Source organism: Phascolarctos cinereus, unplaced genomic scaffold, assembly GCF_003287225.1.
Source record: "Phascolarctos cinereus isolate Bilbo 61053 unplaced genomic scaffold, phaCin_HiC Scaffold_4;HRSCAF=312, whole genome shotgun sequence".
Taxonomy (NCBI): domain Eukaryota; kingdom Metazoa; phylum Chordata; class Mammalia; order Diprotodontia; family Phascolarctidae; genus Phascolarctos; species Phascolarctos cinereus.
In genome coordinates this window covers 236,851,852-236,859,504 of record NW_027555847.1, presented here as the reverse complement: position 1 = coordinate 236,859,504, position 7,653 = coordinate 236,851,852, and the positions used below count along the sequence as shown (strand labels likewise).

Sequence of the window (7,653 nt, the reverse complement as noted above, 5' to 3'; positions counted from 1 at the left end):
TTGGGCAGCTAGGTGGCACAGTGGATAGAGTGCTGGCCTTGGAGTCAGGAAGGCTCATCTTCCTCAGTTCAAATCTGGCCTCAGACATTTACTAGCTGTGTGACCTTGGATAAGTCATTTAATGCTATTTGCCTCAGTTTTCTTATCCGTAAAATGAACTAGAGAAGGAAATGGAAAACCACTCCAGTTTCTTTGCCAAGAAAATGCCAAATGAGGTCACGAAGAGTCACATGTGACTGAGAACCACTGAACAACAACAGAAGTAACTCAGAAGATAGTTTTAGTTGAGTGATGAAATGGGTATCCAGAATGCAAGAGGTTGAGAAGTGAATGAGAGGAGAGAAAGTGAAGATAAGAATATAAAATGGAGAAAAGATGTATGATGGTACTTGAGGATTTTAGAGTCAGTCAAAGGTTTTTTTTGAGGATTAGGGAGGCTTGGGCATTTTTGCATTCATCACAAAAGGAGTCAGTCATTATGGAAAGACTGAAAAGTTGACAGTAGGGTAAGATGATCATAGAGTTATCAAAACTTACTACCTGAAATTAAGTTAAAGTCATGATATGTAAATAGAGATGGTAAAGTATTTCTGGGTTAGTTACATGGTGCCTTTGATGTAAAATGGTGTGCTTGAATCGACTAATTAGGAGCCTCATCCCAATTTAGACTATCATGGCCCCTTATTTTTGCTAGGCCTCAGATGCATCATCACTTGAAATGAGAATATTACTCTCTCCATAAGACATCATTAAAATATTTGGGAAATGAAACCAGATACCCAGTCATAAATATTATAATCCCTTTTTTGTTAGCAATGAGACCTACCCTAAGCTGCAAGAGAAATGTACAAATTCCTAGGGACCTCAATTTGACTATGTGTTTCCTTCCCAGGACACATATTTATTATCAGGAGGCTGAAGACATATAAAAGAGAGTTTAAATGCCATCTTGCTAATGGGAAAAATGGGGAAAAGAATGCTCAGAAAGCAGGATATTGAGCAACAAATGATGTGTAAGGGAGAAGAATCATCTGTAAAACGACCTGGCAATTATCTTCCCACTCTAGCTCTCAAGGTCTCACCCTTTCTGCTTAACTTCAAGAGGACTGTGAGTCCTTTAAAATTTCCGTGAGAAATGAAGGAAGGATTGATCTGCATAGTTCTTTTTTATTTAATCATGTTCATGATAGTGTAAGGGAAAAAACTAACACTCAAGCTAAGTATTTGCCTTATCATTGCAGGATTCATCTAGGAATTGCATTAAAAAGAAATTGGTGTGTATTTGCCAATTTTTCAAGATAAACTTTCCAAGAAATTCAACCTTTTGTAAAGCAATCAGGCAATGCTTTTTCTTCTAATCCATTATAAGGTTACAGTGAAAAGACTCCAAGTGAAACCAGTCAAATTATCTTAATTTTAAGGGTCCTCAGTTTGTGTCCCCCTGACAGAGTGGGATGATTAAAGCAACATAGTTGGGGTAGAATGACAGAAATATGGTTGGTCTAGTTGCAGATTCACTGAGATCTTATGTTTAATTGGTTCCTGGGTCATTTATATAATTAAATGAATTATATAAAGAGCAGTATTACAGTAGGAGTTTGTAGCAGAATCTTTTGTGTATTAACTTTATAAAGACAATTTAAAAATAATCTTTAAGCCTAATAAAATTTATTTTAATGAGCTTCTTTAACTTTATTAATTAGGAACCTCTTTCAAGGTACAGTAGAAACATAATTAATCAGATTATAATATCATAGATTTGGAACTGAAAGTGATCTTAAGAGGCCATCAAGTCTAATCTCTTCATTTTACAGGAAATGAAGAAACTGAGGTTCAGAGAAATTAATTAATGTGTCCAAGACCACATAGCTATTAAGTGGAAGATCTAGGATTCAAAAATACATCCTCTGATGCCAAATACAGTATACCTTCTCCTGTAGGATTACTTTGTGCTATTAGGAAAAACGGGGAAAATTGGAAGGTGATATTCTCAAGAGCAAAGAAGTTTACATGGTACCTCAAAACAAAATAGCATATTTTGAGTAAAACAAGCCCATACTCATTAGGACTGGGCTTACTGGCCATTTCTAAATTACATCTTATTTTTTAAAAAATTGCATATTGCCTGAAAGATGTTGAGAAGGCAAAGAGTAGCAATAAGCCAAAAGAATTTGTAAAAACTGAGTTGGGCTACATTAAATGTGGAGTTCCTCATAGCTCTGGATCTATGATCTTATAATTTTGTTTAAGAGGGGAAGATGTTATCCCTTCATTAGTAAATCAATATTATAAGTAGTTCTATAATACAGAATAAGGGAGACAGTGGAGAGAGGAGAGAATTGGAAAAGATGATCTAGGCAAGAGTGATTAGGACTTGAAAGAAAGGTGGATAAAGCACTTTTATTTTATTTTCTCCTTTTACTTTTTTTTGTCTAGCAAAATCTTTATTTGATTTCTGGCAGCCTCTTATTTTTTTGCCTTTGGAGCAGCTGTTTTCTGAGCAGGTCCCTTCTGAGCGGATCCCTTCTGGGCAGGTCCCTTCTTGGCTGAGGACTTCTGGCCAGAGGCTTTCTGACCTTTCTGAGCCTTCTGGCCAGGGGCGGCTTTCTGACCCTCAGATGTCTTTGAGGGGACCTTCTTGGTAGAGACCTTTGCGGCCAGTGCCTTCTGGGCAGCCCCCTTCTTAGGAGAGCCCTTCTAGGTGGACGCCTTCTGGAGCTTCTTTACTTCATGCTTGATAATTTGGTTTCTCATTTTCTTGGCCTTCATGACTTTGTAACGGTCAAAATCTGTCATCTTAGCTTTCCGTTCTCTGGCTTCAATCTTCTTGGCCTATCCTGTGGCTTTCCATTTTGTATTGATCTTTTCTTTCTCCCAAGCAGCCCGGACTTACTTCTGACGAGCACTGTGTGGGAACTTGAGTACAAAGTCTGTAAGTTGCATACATTTAAATGGCATGGCCTGCCTCCTCACACCACTGCATGGGCCATCAACCAAAGCCCTGTTCTGATCAATAACATCCACAATAGCTGCCAGCTTGCCGGCATGTGCCCCGAAGGGAATGTAGGCCACTTGGCCAATTTCCACATAGCTCTTGAATACCATGTTGGTGGCGCCGAACGAGAGTCTCCCTTTACTTTTGATATAGTGGGGGGAGTAAGGGTAGGACATTAGGGAGCAAGTCACAGAGGAAAGAATAGCAATTGATACAATTAGTAGAAATGGAAAGGTCTGGCAATATCATGAGTTAAGCACACCAAAATGGGAGGGCATAAGGTTAGTGTTGTGGATTGAATTCTACTGTGGCAGAGAGAACATTGGAAAGAACAGTGAATTAACTTCTACAATATTGGGTCATATATCTCACTACTAACTCCAATTAGAGAAGTGGTTTTTAATATCTTTTGCATGACATAGCATACTTTGGTCATCTGTTGAACTCTATGGAACTTTCTCAGAACAATGATTTTAAATGCATAGTATTTTAAAATATACTGATTCTATTCAATTATTGGTATCAAGCTATATATTAAAAATAAATTGAAGGGCACCAAGTTAAGAACCCCTGAACTAGAGGGGAGGAAATGGTTGGGACACCAATGAGGTATGGCTTAAAAAGGACTGAGCAGAGGGTCACAGATTCAGAAAGAGGGTAGAATAATGATTAAAGTGTTAAATGACAAGAAAAAAAATCAAAGAACAGGACCACACATCCTCACCCCTTTATGAGGAGTATAGAACATTTCTTGCAGCACCTTGTTGCCTCTCATGGAGCATTAATATTCGTAGGAATAGACTCTAGAGAATCCTAGAAGGGAGTGGAAAAAAGAAAGAGTTTTGGATGAAATCAAAACTTGTTAGAAAGGGCCATTACAAATTAATGGTACTGAAAGAGAAGAATGTATGAGTTTAAGGGGATAGGAATAGAAGGATTAGGTATTACACTCTTGTCTGGGGTTGGAAAGAGAAAGGCAAGACAGACAATAGAGAAAGAATAATAATAAAAGTGAACTCAAGGCTCTTGGGACTTAGCAGGGAGGGAGGAGAGTTTGGGATAAGGTAGGGAGACAACACATTAGTGTTAAGCAAAATAATTCACAGTGGCTGCAATTTTTTTTTACAGTCTTAAAATATACATACACATATGCATTTCTGCATTTTCTGAAAGAAAACAAAAACTTAGTGAACATCACCCTAATTATGAATAGATAAAGATGCCTAATAAGAAAGAAAAAGAATGGAGGAATAGATTTTTAAAACTGACAAATTGCTGCAATCAAGAAATGCATTTAAGACATACAGAATAATAATAATGAGGTAATAGAACAATATCTCTTATGTTTAACTTGACTTTAAAAAGCAAGTTTTGCACTAAATATCTTAGCTATGGTGGAAAAAAATATGATAAAGCCAAGACAAGCAAATAGGAAAATTATATTATCTTTGAAGGCATCGCTGACAATGAGAAGTTATAATATTAAATATTTATTCATCAATCAATATGCCAATCAATTAATAAGCTTTTATTAAGTGGCCAATTCTGGGTTGGTTTTTTTTTGCTTGTTTGTTTTTCTAGGAATTCTTTTCTTCAGTGAATTTTTGTGCTTCTTACCATTAGGTCAATTCTGTTTTTTAAGGTGCTAATTTTCTTCAGTATTTTTTGTGGCTCTTTTACCAAGCTGTTTTCATAATTTTCTTACATCACTCTTGTTTTTTTTCCCATTTTTTCTTCCACCATTCATAGCTTTCTTTTACTTTTCAAGGAGTTCTTGTTGGGCTTGGATCCAATTAGCATTTTTTGAGGCCTTGTTTGTAGCTGTTTTCACATTGTTGTCTTCTTCTGAGTTTATATTTGCTTCCCTGCTACCGTAGTAGCTTTTTGTGGTCAAATTATTTTTTTATGGTTGCTTGCTTATTTTCCAGCCCATTCCTTAACTTTGAACTTTATGTTAAAGTTGGGCTCTGCTCACCTGGGGGTGGGAAAAGCACTGTCCAAAACTTCAGGCTTCATTATGCTGCTGTTTTCAGAGCTAGTTCTGGGGGTTTGCAAGTTTTTGGTGCTTCACGGTAGTATATTCTAAACTCTTGTCTTTACCTAGGAAAGGCCCTGGTCCCCTCTAGCCACAAGCACCAACACTGCTTTTTATTTTGGAGCTGTGACCAGGGCCCCTGCTTTCTTATGACTGACACCAGTGCTCCTCTCTGCCCTGGAACTGTAACCCAGAACTATGTATGGACAGCAGAGTTGCCAATCAGTGCCAACTGCACCCAGTGCCAGCAAAGGGTCCCCTATAATCTCTTTCTGACCAACTCCCTTACTATCTCTGGGCTGAGAGCTCATGAAGATGCTGCTGCCACCACTGTTGCAACCTCTGCCTGTATGTGCTAGGGACTCTACCCTAGTGTCACAGACTTGTGCAGACATCTTAAATTTTCTTAGGTTTGAAAAGTGTCTCCTTCTCACATTCTGTTTGTTGTGCCACACCAAAATTTAATTTGAGGTGTTATTTTAAAGTTGTTTGGAAAGGAATGTTGAGAGAGTTCAGCTGGGTTGACTCTAATTCATCATCTTGGCTCTGTCTCCCCTCCACCCTGATAAAAATTTCTTTTCAAGAAAAATCTCTCTATGATACATTTCTGCCTGTCAGACCTACTTTAAAAAGGCAAATCAATCACTCTTTTGGGATCACAGGATTTAGAGCTAAAAGAGACCTTGAAGTGTGACCGATCCCTTAATGATAATTGGAGTGGTACAGTGAACAGAAGAGTGACCTGGAGTCGACGATTATCTATATTCAAATTTCACCTTGAAAAATATGCTTTTGTTGGCAAGTTATTTAACCTTCATACCTCAGTTTCCTCCTCTACTGAAAACTTAATTTATGGTATAATAATACTAGTCCTATTCTATAGGACTCAAATTAAATTAAAATTGATCAAAAATTCAATAGCATGGATAAAGTACTAAATAAATATCAGCTCTTATTATTAATTTATAAATAACAAAATTGAGGCTCAGAGAAATAGCAAACAGGATTTCTGGCTCCAAAGCCAGTGTTTTTTCTACCGTAACATTGTGTACCACTATTTTCTGGGCAGCAGCATTTTTCCAAGCCACACCCATGTGTCTTTTAGAGGAGATGCTGCCTATTTCTTGATGGCAGAGTTGTGATTATGGTGTTTTGGGGAACCATCTGAAGACAATGTCCCAACACACTCTTTGGCTCATGTCATATATTACCATGACCTTAATTCTATATATATGAGAAGCTTAAAAGTAAGTGAATTTTGGTCTTTTCTAGTCCTTTGTAGGAGCAATTGTTGTTATATTGTTATTGTCTTGCATATGACTCTCAAATAGGTCTGCTATTTGCTTGCTATGCATTTCCTGTTGGACAGAAAGTCAATTACTGAGCCTTGAGGAAAGAACACTCTGATTTCCACTGAATGCAACCGTGTGACTGATAGACTTCTCTGCAACATAGATTTTGTGAGATAGAAAATGATCCTGTCTTCTCAAGACAGCTTTTAAAATAAACTTACCAGTTTTCTCAAACGCCTTTTATGCCAGAAGCAGAGACTGAACACTCCTTTTTGGAGGAGGGAGTACAGTATCAGCTCCATGCTCCTAAAAGGCCTGTCAGTCATTCAATATGGAGTTTCTCCCTTCTTTCAGGCAAACCTGTATATTGTCTCCCTCATTAGATTGTGAGCATCTCAAGGTTAGGGACTGTTATTTGCCTTTCTTTTTATCCCCAGTGCCTGGAACATGGTAGGCACTTAATGATTATTGACTGACTGATTCTAATCAGAAGTAAAGAGAAAACCAATTTTTAATTAGTAGCCATTTCTAAAACTGTTATATCTTCCTGCTACATTCCTGTTTTCACCCCAGGGCCTTCTCCAATACTCCAGCAGTCATACCTGTAACCAAACACAGCCATGAGATGCTAACTTCCATCCTCGTCCCCAGGGATCTCTTTAGTTAGACCATTTCACACTTCTACCTTTTACCTAACTGGAAAAACCAGGGGTTCACCTCCACCTTCACCTCCTCCTGCCTTTGGTGAGGTGAGTCTACTATAGCCTCACAGGATCAACATCATTACCTTTCAAAACCAGGAGGGAAAACTTTAAACAATCTACTCACCTGTCTTCCTCAGTATGTTTCTACAGCCATAGATATTCTGCCTAGACTCATTCTTCAGGGGTTAGCATAATCCTACTTCCTTATACTTTTTCCATACCATTGGGGGTGTAGGGTGTGTTCAGGGAAGACTAGTACCTCTGATGTGAAGGCTGCTGAGCCCTTCTCAGGGCTGCTTTCCCCTTTTGGTGGCTACCTAACTCTCACCTGTGGCTTTGAGAAGCTGTAGCATGCACAGAGGCCACACTCTGGTAAACTGTTTCTGCAGACAGGCTAAAACCAGGTTGAGGGTAACCAAAGGGTCTGAAACTTGTTGGTGAGTTAAGGGGATGTGTATCCTTAAGCATGTAAAGACTTTTCCTGGATGAGAACAATTTGTTCCAGTGGACACAAAGGCAGCTGAAGCAGGTGCTGTGGAGTGCTTAGGGCTTGGTTAGACATCGAAGACACCAAGGTCATCCCCTGCATCTTGAGCCATTACCAGTCATCTTGATTCTGTCCTGCCC

The 7,653-nt window shown here is 38.5% G+C and overlaps 1 pseudogene; it reads right to left on the bottom strand.

The window, feature by feature from the left end:
• Positions 1 to 2,428: 2,428 nt before the first annotated feature.
• LOC110223824 (large ribosomal subunit protein eL14 pseudogene) lies at positions 2,429 to 3,105 on the bottom strand (annotated as a pseudogene).
• Positions 3,106 to 7,653: the final 4,548 nt, after the last annotated feature.